The sequence below is a fragment of the Drosophila melanogaster genome, chromosome 3R, assembly GCF_000001215.4.
Source record: "Drosophila melanogaster chromosome 3R".
NCBI classification, from domain to species: Eukaryota; Metazoa; Arthropoda; class Insecta; order Diptera; family Drosophilidae; genus Drosophila; species Drosophila melanogaster.
Window position 1 is genome coordinate 12,821,693 of NT_033777.3, and position 13,019 is coordinate 12,834,711.

The window sequence follows — 13,019 nt, forward strand, 5'->3', positions numbered from 1 at the left end:
CCAACTGGACTTTCAACACTTAAGGTCCCTGCATCTAAAACAAGAACGGTAGCTAAAACTTGCAATTCTAATTGCGTTCAATTATGTTGGACTGCTTTGGAATCTAAAATAGGTATTAACCAGAAACGATGCTGTATTCGGCAAGTTGAATCTCATATACCCTTAAAATAATTGCTAACAATTAAAAGATTTTTATAGATACATATAAGTAATTTGTTTCGCAGACTTAAAACATGTCTTTTAATTAGTTTTTAAATTAACACCAGAGCCAAATTAATGAAAACTTGTAGATGCTGCGTACTTTTCGCAATAGTCACTGTGCTGGTGTGAAGTTGTTACTGCATCAGTGACAACAGCAACTTTTCAAGCCAGTACGGAGCACCTGTTCCTGTTCCTGCTGTGGGATCCTTTGTTGTCCTGCCCCCTGTCTGCAGGTGAAGGCTTTATTAAAGCAGGTGGAAATGCCCAGGCATCCCAATGTTGTATGTTAAAATTGCGAGCTCGTACGAATGGGAGAATTGTGGAGGGCGGGCCTGCTGGGCCGGAAATTTGAGCTGTTGCAAATGTGAATTTTCTTGGGATCTGCAAATCCATTGTAGGCGTTGCTCTAATGCAGTTGACACGTTCTAAAGAGGGAAAAATGGTTATGTTCTGCCGAAAATGGAATGCAGAATGTCAGAAGAAATCAAATTTCCTTACGGTCCTTAATTTGCTGGTCAAACAATGCAGTGGCTTCGAAAAAACCGTCTTTGTATTAATTGTACTTATGAAAAGAGCGATCCCTTTCTAAAGATCTACGCTGGTCTACGATATATTCTTTATTGCAATTTTCCCACATATGAATTAGATTTTCATCACCTTTGAAAACAACATGCTAAAAGCCCAGGAACTGGGGAAAATAGCCCCTTTGGCAATCAAAATACCATAATGGGAAACACGCGCCGCCGGTGATGGGAACTTGGGGCACAGGAAAATAGATTGGCACGCCTAATTTAACGCCTCCGAAAGCGATAACGAAATGTGGCAGATACAACCGCATGGAGCACTCTCACCACGCCATTGATGCTGCATTTTTAGCTTGCAATCGGCACGAGTCGACTGAAAATTGGCGCACAAAGCAATGGACTAAGCAAATTGAAAGCAATTTGCATAAATTGCACCGCTGCAAACGCAGAAAGCTGCAAACACCGCTGACGCCGCCAAGGGTGTGGCAACCGATACCACCCCCATGACCACACCCACTCCGGACTCCGAGTGCTGGCCCTTTCGCCCAGCTAAAAGTGGATGGACTTTGCAGATTTTGCGGCATTGCCAGCATCTGGCCAGTGGGTCAGAGGTTGGACATCTGGGTTTTTGGCCAGACCTCGGTTTTGTTTCGGCCCAGTGACTGAATAACTTCTGAGGGATAGCATGGCATAACAAAAAACTAAAATGGTTGAAATGCTTTTTCAATATAATATTAAGCTAGGAAGTCCATATATCATTCCAGGATTAATCTACGGGTAAGAGGAAATATATATATATTTCCTTTCCAATATAAAACCAACCAAGCAAATGTATATTTCAACACCATTCGATTACTGACTGTTAATTTTATATGCCTAAACTTAAATGCACAGTACAATAGGCCCTAATTCCTTATTGGTAATCATGTAAGCTGGTGATTAGGCCTCCCTTTCATGTCTAGAGTGTGGAAATGTATTGATATGCATCCCCCATGATTTGGACTCACACCTCGGTCTCAAATGGGACTCACGCGATGTTTTGGGGGGCCTGTCATCCGGCGGTGACGACAAGCGAGGCAATTGCATATTTGATTATGAATAATTAATAGTGTTTGGCGTTCATTGAATTAATTAGCAACCCACTCGGATCCGAAATTATGCCCCTCCTTCCGGCAATGTCTTCCGCCAATCTCTTTATCTCCGACCGGGCCTGATTGTAATGAGTTCGGTGTGTGCGCATTGTAAATTAATTAGAGACCCGTTTTCATTGCATTCATGTACTACTAAATGTATCATAATAACGCGATCTGGCCGACATTCTGTCATGGCAACGTGAAATCTCACACCTGGACTTTTTGGGGGTGGGGTTGGGAGTTTGGGCGGCGATTGCAAAAATTGAGCGGGGAGAAAATTGTTAACAATTAGTCAACGCTGTTCGCAACAATGGCAAATAATTAATTTTAATTGTATGCCATGCATAACAGCACAGGAATGCCAATGAACGAAAGTGCCTGGTTAAATCATTTTAAATTCAAATTAAACAGAACGCAACAAATTCGAATGTATTTGATATAATTAAATCGGTGTCATATTCGGCTGCTAATCGTGATCTATTATTTGTTTAGATTTTTGTTTGTTTCAAATATTAAAGGTATTTCAAATTATTAACGATACTATGGTACGAATAGAAGTTTTATGATGCCTATCCATGCTCATAATAACTTAAATGAATGCGAATACAATTGGCAAATTATTTGAAGTTCAATTATAAGCCAGTACTCTCAGTTCATGGGTGCATTCTTCACCCAATTGAAACCCTCTCTAATTTCACAGACAAAGTGAAAACCCCAAATAAAAGTGCGGAAAACAGCAGACGGAGTGGCTGAAAAACAGAAAAACAGACCGCAGCTGTGGTAAACGTCTGCTTTGGTATTAATTTTTAATTACGCGCTTCAATTTTCCGGCGGTCGAGGAAAGAAAATACTGAATTCTCCATGGTCCAAGTCGGCAAAGATATGTATCCATATATGTATAATACATACACACTTATATGCTCAACGCACCAGCATAATCGCTGCAGTATTCCATCAGCTTTGTAGCCCCTAAAACATTTGCAAATTGAATAACCATCCAGTAGAGCGTAGTGAAGACAGCAAAGTTGATTTATACATGGATTCAAAAGATACAAAAGATTCGCTATTATGTTCATCTGCTAATTAAAAGGTATCAATCTTGGGATTTTGAGAACAATTTTTTTTTTAGCTTGATCAGTAAATTACTTTTCTGACAATGTATTCTTGGGTTATAAAAATCAGGGTGGAAACCAAAAAAAAAAAAAAAAAAACCGAAAATCGAGCAATTGCTTAAAGTTGCTGGTTCTAATTATTGTCCTCGTTCCCGGTTGTGAGTTCCTAGCTCGTTGGTAGCCACTCAACATAATTGTAGAATCCATCAGCATCAGAACTTTTCTCCTCCTGCCTTCAACCCATTCCAGCCAGTCAAACAAACTCAAATGTGCAAAGTTCTGTAAAGGACTCTCCGTAGTAATAGCTTCGACCACAGGTAACAGTTTTTCTTTCTGCTCCGCTCGCCGTATCGCAAATCCACATCTCGACCCCCCGAAAAGTCCTGGCGAGAGCTCTTTCAATATCCTTCATTACCCCAAAAAAGAAACTGGAAAATGCGCAAAAATAAAATCATTGAAATCCAGCTTGCCGGCTCTTTGTACGTAATGCGTTTGATTCCTCAGCGAAAAAACTGCAGGTCGTGGGGAGCCTGCAGGAGCAGAGCTCTATGTAGTTGCAAATAGATAAAAAGTTGCATAAAGAAGTTATCGAAAAGTGCTGGTCCAATCCGGCGTATCAGCTTTGCAGAGAGCCGCATGCCCAAAACACCTTAAAAAACACAAAACAATTAAATATGACCCTACCCTATATAGAAGATGTACAACTATAAATTAGAAGATTTGTGTCATCATCATAATATGAATGCAAGTTAGTTTTTAAAAAAAAGTTAAGTATACAGCTTATGCTTACTTGAGTTTAAAGTATTACTTAAAGTCTTTTTCTCAGTGCCTCGGCTTTCGGAGCAGCCGCCATCGTCAGTCTGAATTTTGTCTGGCTTTGCCGGGTTTTGGTTGCACAGAAGACAGGCAATAAGATTTGGCCAAGTTGGCAATAAGCGTTCGCAGGCATGACGACTTATTGGCGTAAGCATGTTTGACGTATTAGCCGTACGTGCATATGTGTTTGTCTGGAGCACTCACTACCTAGCCCACTGTTCGATGCGCCTGCAATGAAGCGTGCCAATCTATTTTTCCAGACTGCAACTGGCCCGAATGAATTTGCCTGAAGGCAAAGGGTCGCCTTCCCACGCCCTTGGGCTTTGTGTTGCCCAGTGCATTAAAGACCTGTCCCGAAGTTCATTGCAGTGACAGTGGCCTAATGACCCACGGCCCATTGCTAATGAACTCGAAATCGCCGGCAGACGTAATGCACTCAACTGCTGACCACTGGTCGACGACTTTTGCGGTCTGCTTTCTCGCTCCTAACTCGCTACTTTGCCGGGTGGGCACGTCCTGCTCCGATCCTGGACCCACAATCCCGTCCTGCTCCTCCGCATATCCTATGCCTGATGACGCTGGCCCATTTGCACTGATAGAGCGGCTCTAATGAAGTCATCAGCGCCATCAAAGGAGCCCAGCAATGTGGAGAGTGTGTGGGCGTGTTTTTATTTGCAACATTTTTGGGGCTCGCCAGCCAAATTCACACCACACACACTCTAGGAGCCAGTGCGAAAAAAGTACACTGAGATTACTCGAGATTAAGTTGGGCCAGTGAAGTTTATAAAGATATTATGGTGTAGAAAAAATTTTTATTTTGCGAAAAATATTGGGGAAAATAGCAAATTTACAATAATAGTTAAAAGAAATAAAATATTATTGAGCACTTTAAAATATCTGAATTGTACAGACAATTGTTTTTTAACAGAACCAAATAAATTGGCAGGATTTTCAATATCACAGTCCAAATAATCCTAAGAGCCTAGGCTACTGCATATGTGTTAAGCCCGAATCCTGGACACTGTTCGCGTTGCAGACCCGATGGCGTAATGATGCCTACGTGATCTGGATGTACCGCCCAGGGCCTAACGAATGTGTGACAGTGTGAGAATGTGAGTGCGTGCGGGTACGAGTATGCGAGTGTGTTAGTGTGTGAGTGAGTGGTGAAAGTTTGCGCCGGCTAAGCGAAAGTCGCCGGAGGGACAGCACGCTCTGCATAGTTAAGGGCGACAGCACCAGGCACAACAGGAAGGACATCTTTATCAGCTGGCAGCGCCATTGTGCCTCTGCCTCTGTCCCTGTCCCTGTCCCTTTCCGTCTCCACATTACCCCACAAGCCGAGGTCCTTTGGCCCCTGACCAGCTCCCCATATTCCATGTGTCTGTCTGTCAGTCCATCTGTCGCACATGCATGCATAACTTGGGATAGTCTGTGGTATAGTTTTGACAGCCCAGTTTCACCAGGAATATCCCTTTGGACGGACTTCAGACCCTCCATTCTGGCCAACTCGGTGGCATTTAAATTGCCAGGGTCACGTCGATGTGACCACCGCCGATTATGTTAACCAATAGGCTAAAGCCTGTGTTCCTGCACAACTTATGCTAATTAACTTAATTAGGCCCTTCTTCAATCGAGCATTGCCCAAAATAAGGCATTTGGTTAAATATTATTTGTGTCTTAAAGTCTACAAAGATATTTAATTTCTTGAAAGTGCATTGTATATTTTTCCCATTCTTTTTGCACCAAAATTCAATTGAATAATTGTCAAATGAATTTAAATGCCTTTCGTCGTTTAATGTGCTCCATTCATTTTCATATGCAGAAGTGTTTTAGCATTAAAGCTGATGTGATTAAGTTGCTTTGCATTACTTATTCAAGAGAAGGAGACGGCCAAAGGATTTGGGGGAAGTGGAGAAATGAAAATACATTTTTGGGGGTGTTTGGGTGCATAAAATTTATTTACGCATTTTTACGTTTTGCCGTGAAATTTGCGTTGATTGTTTGGTGGGTCAGGGTCGTTTGGTCCTTTGGCCTTACACTCAATCTACTCGTCGGCCCCACTCTTTCACTCAGCGTATTGCTCTCTCTTTCGGCTGACCACATACCTTTCTCACTCTCGCCAGTGGTTACATGTGGTCCATTTGTTTGTTGGCCACATAAACATAACAAACTCGTCGTTAACTTTTTATTTGTTGCCTCTGCTCCTTTTGTTTGTTTGCTAGTCGCATTATTGCGCACTTCCCCCCACTGCCGTGTTACTCAACCACCCCCCCTTATTCGTCAACGCCGCCCATTTGACCACGCCCACAATGCGTTACAAATAAGCGTATTATGGAGGCGCTTGTCCTGCGGAATGGACAAAAGCAAATCCTTGACACGCTGTGATAAGGATTTCTTCATTTTTTATCTTCCCCCAGGGAAATAAAGTGAAAAGGTTATAAAACAAGCAGCCAGCCCAGGAGAAGGAACAGGACTCGAACAAGGACCACAATCTGGACCAGAAAACAGGACCAGGCTTATACTGAAAAAAAAAAACAAGATATTTTTAATGGTGGCGTCAAAAACACATGCTTAGACTAAGTAGGCTATAAGTAGAAAATAAAATTAATTTTTTTTTGTTTCGATTTTTCTATTCCAAAAATCAGTATAATTTTTTTATTATCTATCGTATTCTTCGAGTGTATTGAGCAAGTTTGAGATTGAGGCGAGGCTAAAACGCAAAAGAAATCAGCTCCGGAGTCGTCGACTCGATGACTTCGTCTTGCTGTTCTTAACTACCTCAACGTTATATGTGGGATGTGAGTGAATGTCCGAGCGAGTGCCCAATCCCTCAACCCGAACTCCAATCTCAACTTCAACCCAATTCAACCCACGCACTTTGGGGCTGCCATCACTGTTTTATTTGGCAAGTCGTTATTATTTTTAGACACAAACGTCTTCTATTTTTGGGTCACATGTTAACCAATCCCAGGGTTGAGTAAGTGAATCAACTGTGATTTCGAATTAAGTTGTGAATGCTGACTTGCTATTTAACTTAAAATTGGGCTAGCTAAATATTGGGCTAATAGAAAGTCGAATGTTTTAAAAATCCTGCAATTCATTATCATTATTTATTAGTATAATGTGTATCATATTTATCAAGATATGAAATCTGCAAAATAACATACTTCTGCTATCTAGCTGCATTGCCCTACGGATCGGCGCATGACAATGACAACTCATTGCCCGAGGTATCCCCTTCCTGCTGAGCTACTGAACAGTGGGATACACTGCTATATCCTCCAGATCCCGATGTATCTGCACAATCTCTCACCCTTCTCGGCAGCACTGGGGGTAATAAGAATAAAATGTTTCTGTGTGTTTCTGCGTGGATGCTGCGTCGCTTGTTGTGGTCCCATAAGTCCAATTCAAATGTCCTTTTTTATACATTTTCATTTCAACTGTGATTCCCTCTGTTTGCCCTTGTCTTTTGTGGGCAGTCCGTCGTATTTTTCCTGTGCCTGTGTTTTATTTGCGAATGTAAACCGAAGGCAAGCATGCAGCGAGTTAATGGCTAATGTCATGTTCCGGACTTAACAACAACATTACAAACGACCAACGAGGACCTACGACTGAGGACTGAATACCAGCGGGCAAACAACGGTCTGTTTGGTCCGTGGCTTTCCAGAAAAACGGAGAGAACTGGAGCAGTGCAGACATCAATTGTCCATAAGAAAAGGTTGCGTATACGCAGCGTTGTCCAGTTGCTAACATTGAGTGCACACACTGAAAAGAAACTAATAATCTGGCGAAGCTTATGCAAACTTTCAATAAATAAAAGCCATTTATAAAATTCTAAATTAATTAAAATTTTGTTTTGTCATTCATACGACAGTGGATATGTTATGCACAGAGCTAAGCAAATGATTTCAAATTTTTCTGAGTGCACACACACAACTCGCAGGTCTGAGTGCGTTGTTGTCCTGATGCCACTGCCTTTATGTTTCGGTTGTGATTTGCAGTCATAAAGCGAAATTACACTTATTGTGGCGGCCAAGGCAAGAAGAGGGTTAATAAATATAAAAAGTAAGGTTAGAGCCCCTCCCTGCCCCATAATGACCCCTCTCGAGCCCACTCCCTATCTAATTTCGTTTTATTTTCGAGTTAATTAAAGCTGCACGTTATTGTCGTTAACCGGTACCCAGATACCTGTGCCCGAATTGAGTCATTGTTAGCAGAACAATGCCTGATTACCAGCAGGACCTTCCATTTAAAGGATGACCACTCTCAATTTATGTCACATATAAAGTAAATGTCACCATGGCACCACCTGATGTCCGAATGGCAAAAAACACTGTGTAGAACGTGACGCAATAAAATATATGCAAGTCAAAGAGACGCAAATTTTTTTCAATTCGAGATTATGAAATAAAAACGTCATTGATGTTTTTACGCTGGATACGTTTGATGTGAAAATAGTATGAATACGAATGAAAGGAAACCTGTATTTTTCACTTTATATTATACTAAAATTGTCCATATAAAAACGCATACAATTTAAATTAATTTAGCCTTGTGTATAACTATTATTTTTGTCTTGTTTTTGGCAGTGGACAAACACACTGAGCTAACCAGTCTCTTCCATTGCGGATATAAGCTAGAACTGTTCGTAATAAATCCAAACACTTTAAATATGACCTGTGCTATTAGTATAAATAATAATCGCACACAAACCTCTCTGGCCAACAAGTGTACCATTTGGCTGAGCTTATTATGTCGATTATGCTGCCACTATATTTTCTGCACGTGAGCTAGGAATCAGCTGAGATGGAGCTAAAATCCTTTGGACCACGTAATAAGTTGCATACATAACCAACTGGCCTGGTAACGGTCGAGTGGGGATTCCGTGTGGGAGTCCCCTTCCCAAACGAATGCTCAGCTGTTAACCCAATCAATATTAAATTATGAGCTGGCACTGTGGCACCGATGACAACTCCAAAGTCGGAAGATTGAGCCCCAAACCGAGCGAGACGCATTGGTTCGCAAATGAGGCATAGAGTGAATGGTCGCATAAATGGCCAACAGACCGCACACGCACTCAGGTGTCCTGGTGTGGGTTTTGGGATATTTCGGGCGGTTGCGATTCCTGACCAAGTGACAAACCGCAAAAGGCTCTGACATTAACTTTAAGCATTATTTGGCAACTTAACGCACACACTACGCACCGCAAATGTTGCTAATTCTGTGGTTATGCCTGCAACAGTTGTGTACCAATTCAAAATCGGAGATGGAGTCGCTTTCGGTCGCCTACTACAATGTTATAATATTGCGCTGTTTGCGGCTACTTTTGAGTAGTCACCGCAAATCAAAGTCATGATCTGACCCATTCGCTCATTCAACCGAATTCCCCCGTACCTCTAAATCGCCATCTGCCAGTTTCAGTGGCGCTACCACTACAGCTGCTTAATGAAGTTCAAACAGCGCTGGGCTATTGTCGCTCCTCCTGCTCCTCTTATTCCTCCCTTTCCTCCTTCTCCTCATGCTCCTTTTGCTCCTTTTCGTCCTGCCGCTGACGCTGGTCGAGAGTCCTTTCCGTCCAGCCGATGCGTCAGTTGGTCTTCCTTTGAATTTTCCCTGCGAGCGGCAACTGTTGCCGTAGCCAAACAGCAGCAAGTCAATCTATGATAGACAAACAAGATATTTGCACAGTGGAACAAAATCATTAATTTGAGAAGTTAACTTTTAGGGATTCACATATCAGTTTATATTCTGGTATATCAAAATGGTCCTGTATATATTTACATTTATTATTATAAGTTTAATGTTAACAATATTTACATAATTCAACACATTTGCTTGAAATGTGCATTCCTTACACCAGGGCTAAAGTGTGCATCTGGTATTTATTCATTATAGGTATTAGTTTCTCTTCTTTTCTATACAAATCATTCCACTGTGCCGTATGATTTGCTCTAAGCCTAACAATTGCCATTCTCCACGTGCACGCACCACCGCACCCACCATTCCACCGGTGGGGCCAGTGTTTGCACAGCCAGTGATGCATGCCAGGAGCAGACGGCGGTTCAGCCCAATGCCCCATGCCACGTGCCCCGTGCCCCATGCCCTTACTCTGGATAAACTTCCTGAACTTGATGCGGGCACCGGCCTATCACAATATGCGACACGGACATCGTCATTTGCCGGAGCAGATGCAAAATCAGTTGCAGCTGCAGTGGCAGTTGTAGCCGTAGTTGTATGGACATCCTGTTATCGGGAGTCGGATGTCTGGCCCCGGCATTAAGCTTAACACTAAGCCCAATGCAGGGCCCGGAAAATTGCAATAATATTGTTCGAGAGTCAGTTGTCTGCTAGGTTTGGTTCGGTGCGCTACTCCGCTCCTTCCACTCTGCCAAAGTTCAATGTTAATTTTGGACATTTACCTGTGCTAATATTGGTCACATGCAGACATACAGCAGTAGGCAAAAAGCTAGTAGATATGTGGGTGCTGGTAAACTAATAAAACATGATATAATTCGACTTGGTGCTTTTGTAGCTTGATTGGCATACTGATTTTGATTTGTTTTACAAGTTAATATATGTACTTATTTGCACACACACACAATCATAGAGTGAAATAAAGAGACTTTAGTTGTATTAAATGCAATACTAACAATTGTACTGCTATTATTGTGATCCCAACTGTTTCGTTCTATGCCCGGCACGCGTTTCTAAAACCTTCGCTTTGTGGGTTGGACAAGCTACTGTTATTCTACTGTTACCACAGTTGTTGGTTTTCTTGCAGCCACCCACAGCCACCGATCGGGTGATCCGCCCACCACTGCCCACTGCCCACCACCCACCGCCGATTGCACCACCTTCGTCCGCCATCGACCATGCAATGTTGTTCTTTCCGATGTCGTTTGTTTTTGTTCGAAATTGCGCCATCAGGAATATGCACAGGTGCATTTTAGCACAATAAAAACGTAATTGCTGGCAATTTAATGCTGTTGTTCTTTCGCAGACACACACACACGCACACACTCACTGGCTGACCAGAAATCAAGCCAGAAATCGCACTCGGAATTGTTCAACTTATTAACGGCAAATTGCAGGCACCGCGTTACCTTATTCATGCCGCCCACATGACGTATGAGCAATTTGCCGGAGCTGTCATGAAATATTGAGCGAATAATAAAAAGCTACCGAACGAACTGGCGTGGACGGCTGAATATTAGCTCACAGACTTTGATTCATGTGCTCTTTAAACATTTTTAAATTACTGGCCAGCAAGAAAAAAGCGGAAATAAAATAAAAATGAATGAGCAGCGAGTCGAAAGTCAACCCTTTTCAAAGACGAGCCCCGAAAATAATTTGCGCTCTTTTGGCAACATTTCAAATCGAAGTCATCCGCTCGTTTTTCACTCCGTCTTTTTGGCCTGCTCGCTTTGCGCCTAATTAAATTTGGCATAAAGTCCCTTTTTTATTACACCGCCAGCCACCCGCCAAACGGAGAAGCAGGAAAATTACAAATTGCCAACTTCATGCTCGTGCAAAAAACTTTGCCCATTCAAATGTTATTGGATACAGATACAGATACCGGCGCATTGGGGTCGGCTTCCTTTCTGCCTTTCATCCGGTTTGTTGTGTGGTATCTGTCTTTTTTTTTTTTAAATAATTTTCGGAAAATTGAAGGGCAATTAATCACAGACACTCGATGGAAAATGAGATACAAATTCGTAAACGGACCGCCCATGGGTCTAAAATAAAGAAGTTTCTTTGCCCGAGGACCGCAAAACAAAAAGAAAAGGTTAAGAACATGCTGCGGCCGGTACAAAGGGAATTCCGCCAAAAAGTTAAATAAAATACACAAAAAGGACGCAACTAAATGGACATTTATTTATTTACTTAACCAGCTTTCATTAGGCACCGCATCAGGAGGAGGGTCAAGTGGGGCGTGGCAGGTCCTTTAAAACGTGACCAGTTCTCGGGACACAAATTTAATTTGATCTGCTGCCTGGTCATTAAATTGAAAACAATTAGGCTGCCACACAAAGCCAAGCCGCAGGAGCTTCCCTGCAACTCAAGTTATCGCCAATGAAAAGTTGTAACTTGCAGCATGAACCGAAGCAAGCGGGGAACGGAAACGAATATTTAAAATGCCCTATAAAAAATCGCACAACAAAATACTTAATTACCCTAAATGAAGTACTAGTTAGGCGTGAGCATGCGGCAAGTTTATACAGGAGTGGTCAACAGTACTTAAGCACTAAAATTATACATAAAAAACTCACTAACCTAATATTATTTAATCTAAGGTTTTTCATGCTGAAATTTATACAATTTCTCTGAAATGTATTACTTTTTTTTCCAGATTTTTTAAATAAATTATATGCACTTAAAATAAAGATAATAAAACTAATGCCTAAGCACATCTACATTAATCAATGAATCATATTTACTTTTGTTAAGAATATGAAATAGGTAAATAATAGTAATATATAATATAACATCAGATACCTACTGCCCTTGCAGTCTATCATACCCACTTGGGGTATGAAAAGAAAGTTGTGCTTCCGGAGCAGGACATGGTTGTGGCCGTAGACCATGGTCTGTATTCCGGAGCCGGAGCCCGAGTCGGAGTTGTCGTCGCCGTAGTCGGTGAAGTTTCGACTGCTCGAGCTTTGGCAATGTAAATCCAATCCGGCGTGCAGCCATCATGCGGTTAACACTTCGTATGACATAAATTACGAAAGTTTGCACATACTTTTTCGCACACAGCCACAGCAGCACTTCCACTTCCACTGCCACCTCCCTTTACATTCCCCTTCGCTACAATATCACCCCCTTCAGGATCTGCCGCTTTTTAGCTGGATCTATGTGCATTGCTCTGGGCATATTCTTTACCAAATAATGCTTGCCGGCGTACAAAATGGCTTTCAACGGGGAAAATGGCCTCATGCCCCGCCCCTTTATCGGGCCACCATTTCCCGCAGCCTGTTTCCCGCCGACCCTGCTTCTAAAAACAAAAGCTTGTGAAGTGTGTCTGGCATTCTTTCATTTCGGCTTTGGCGCGGCGTTTTAAAAAAGTTTAAAAGTTTACCCAAGATAAAGGAAATATATATCTATGGCAACACATATACATATATTTAAATTGTCCGGCTATATGTGTGCGTAAGCCGTAAGCGTTTTTCTGCAAAAAACGGCACAGTGATTGTATATTTCAGAAAGTCCTTAAATAAATAATATTTTATATT

At 42.0% G+C, this 13,019-nt stretch overlaps 1 long non-coding RNA gene across 1 annotated transcript; it reads left to right on the forward strand.

Annotated features, from left to right (window-relative positions):
- Nucleotides 1-11,434: 11,434 nt before the first annotated feature.
- On the forward strand, nucleotides 11,435-12,033 carry lncRNA:CR46217 (long non-coding RNA:CR46217). The gene has a single exon (NR_133388.1). It is a non-coding gene; the product is annotated as a long non-coding RNA:CR46217 (long non-coding RNA).
- Nucleotides 12,034-13,019: the final 986 nt, after the last annotated feature.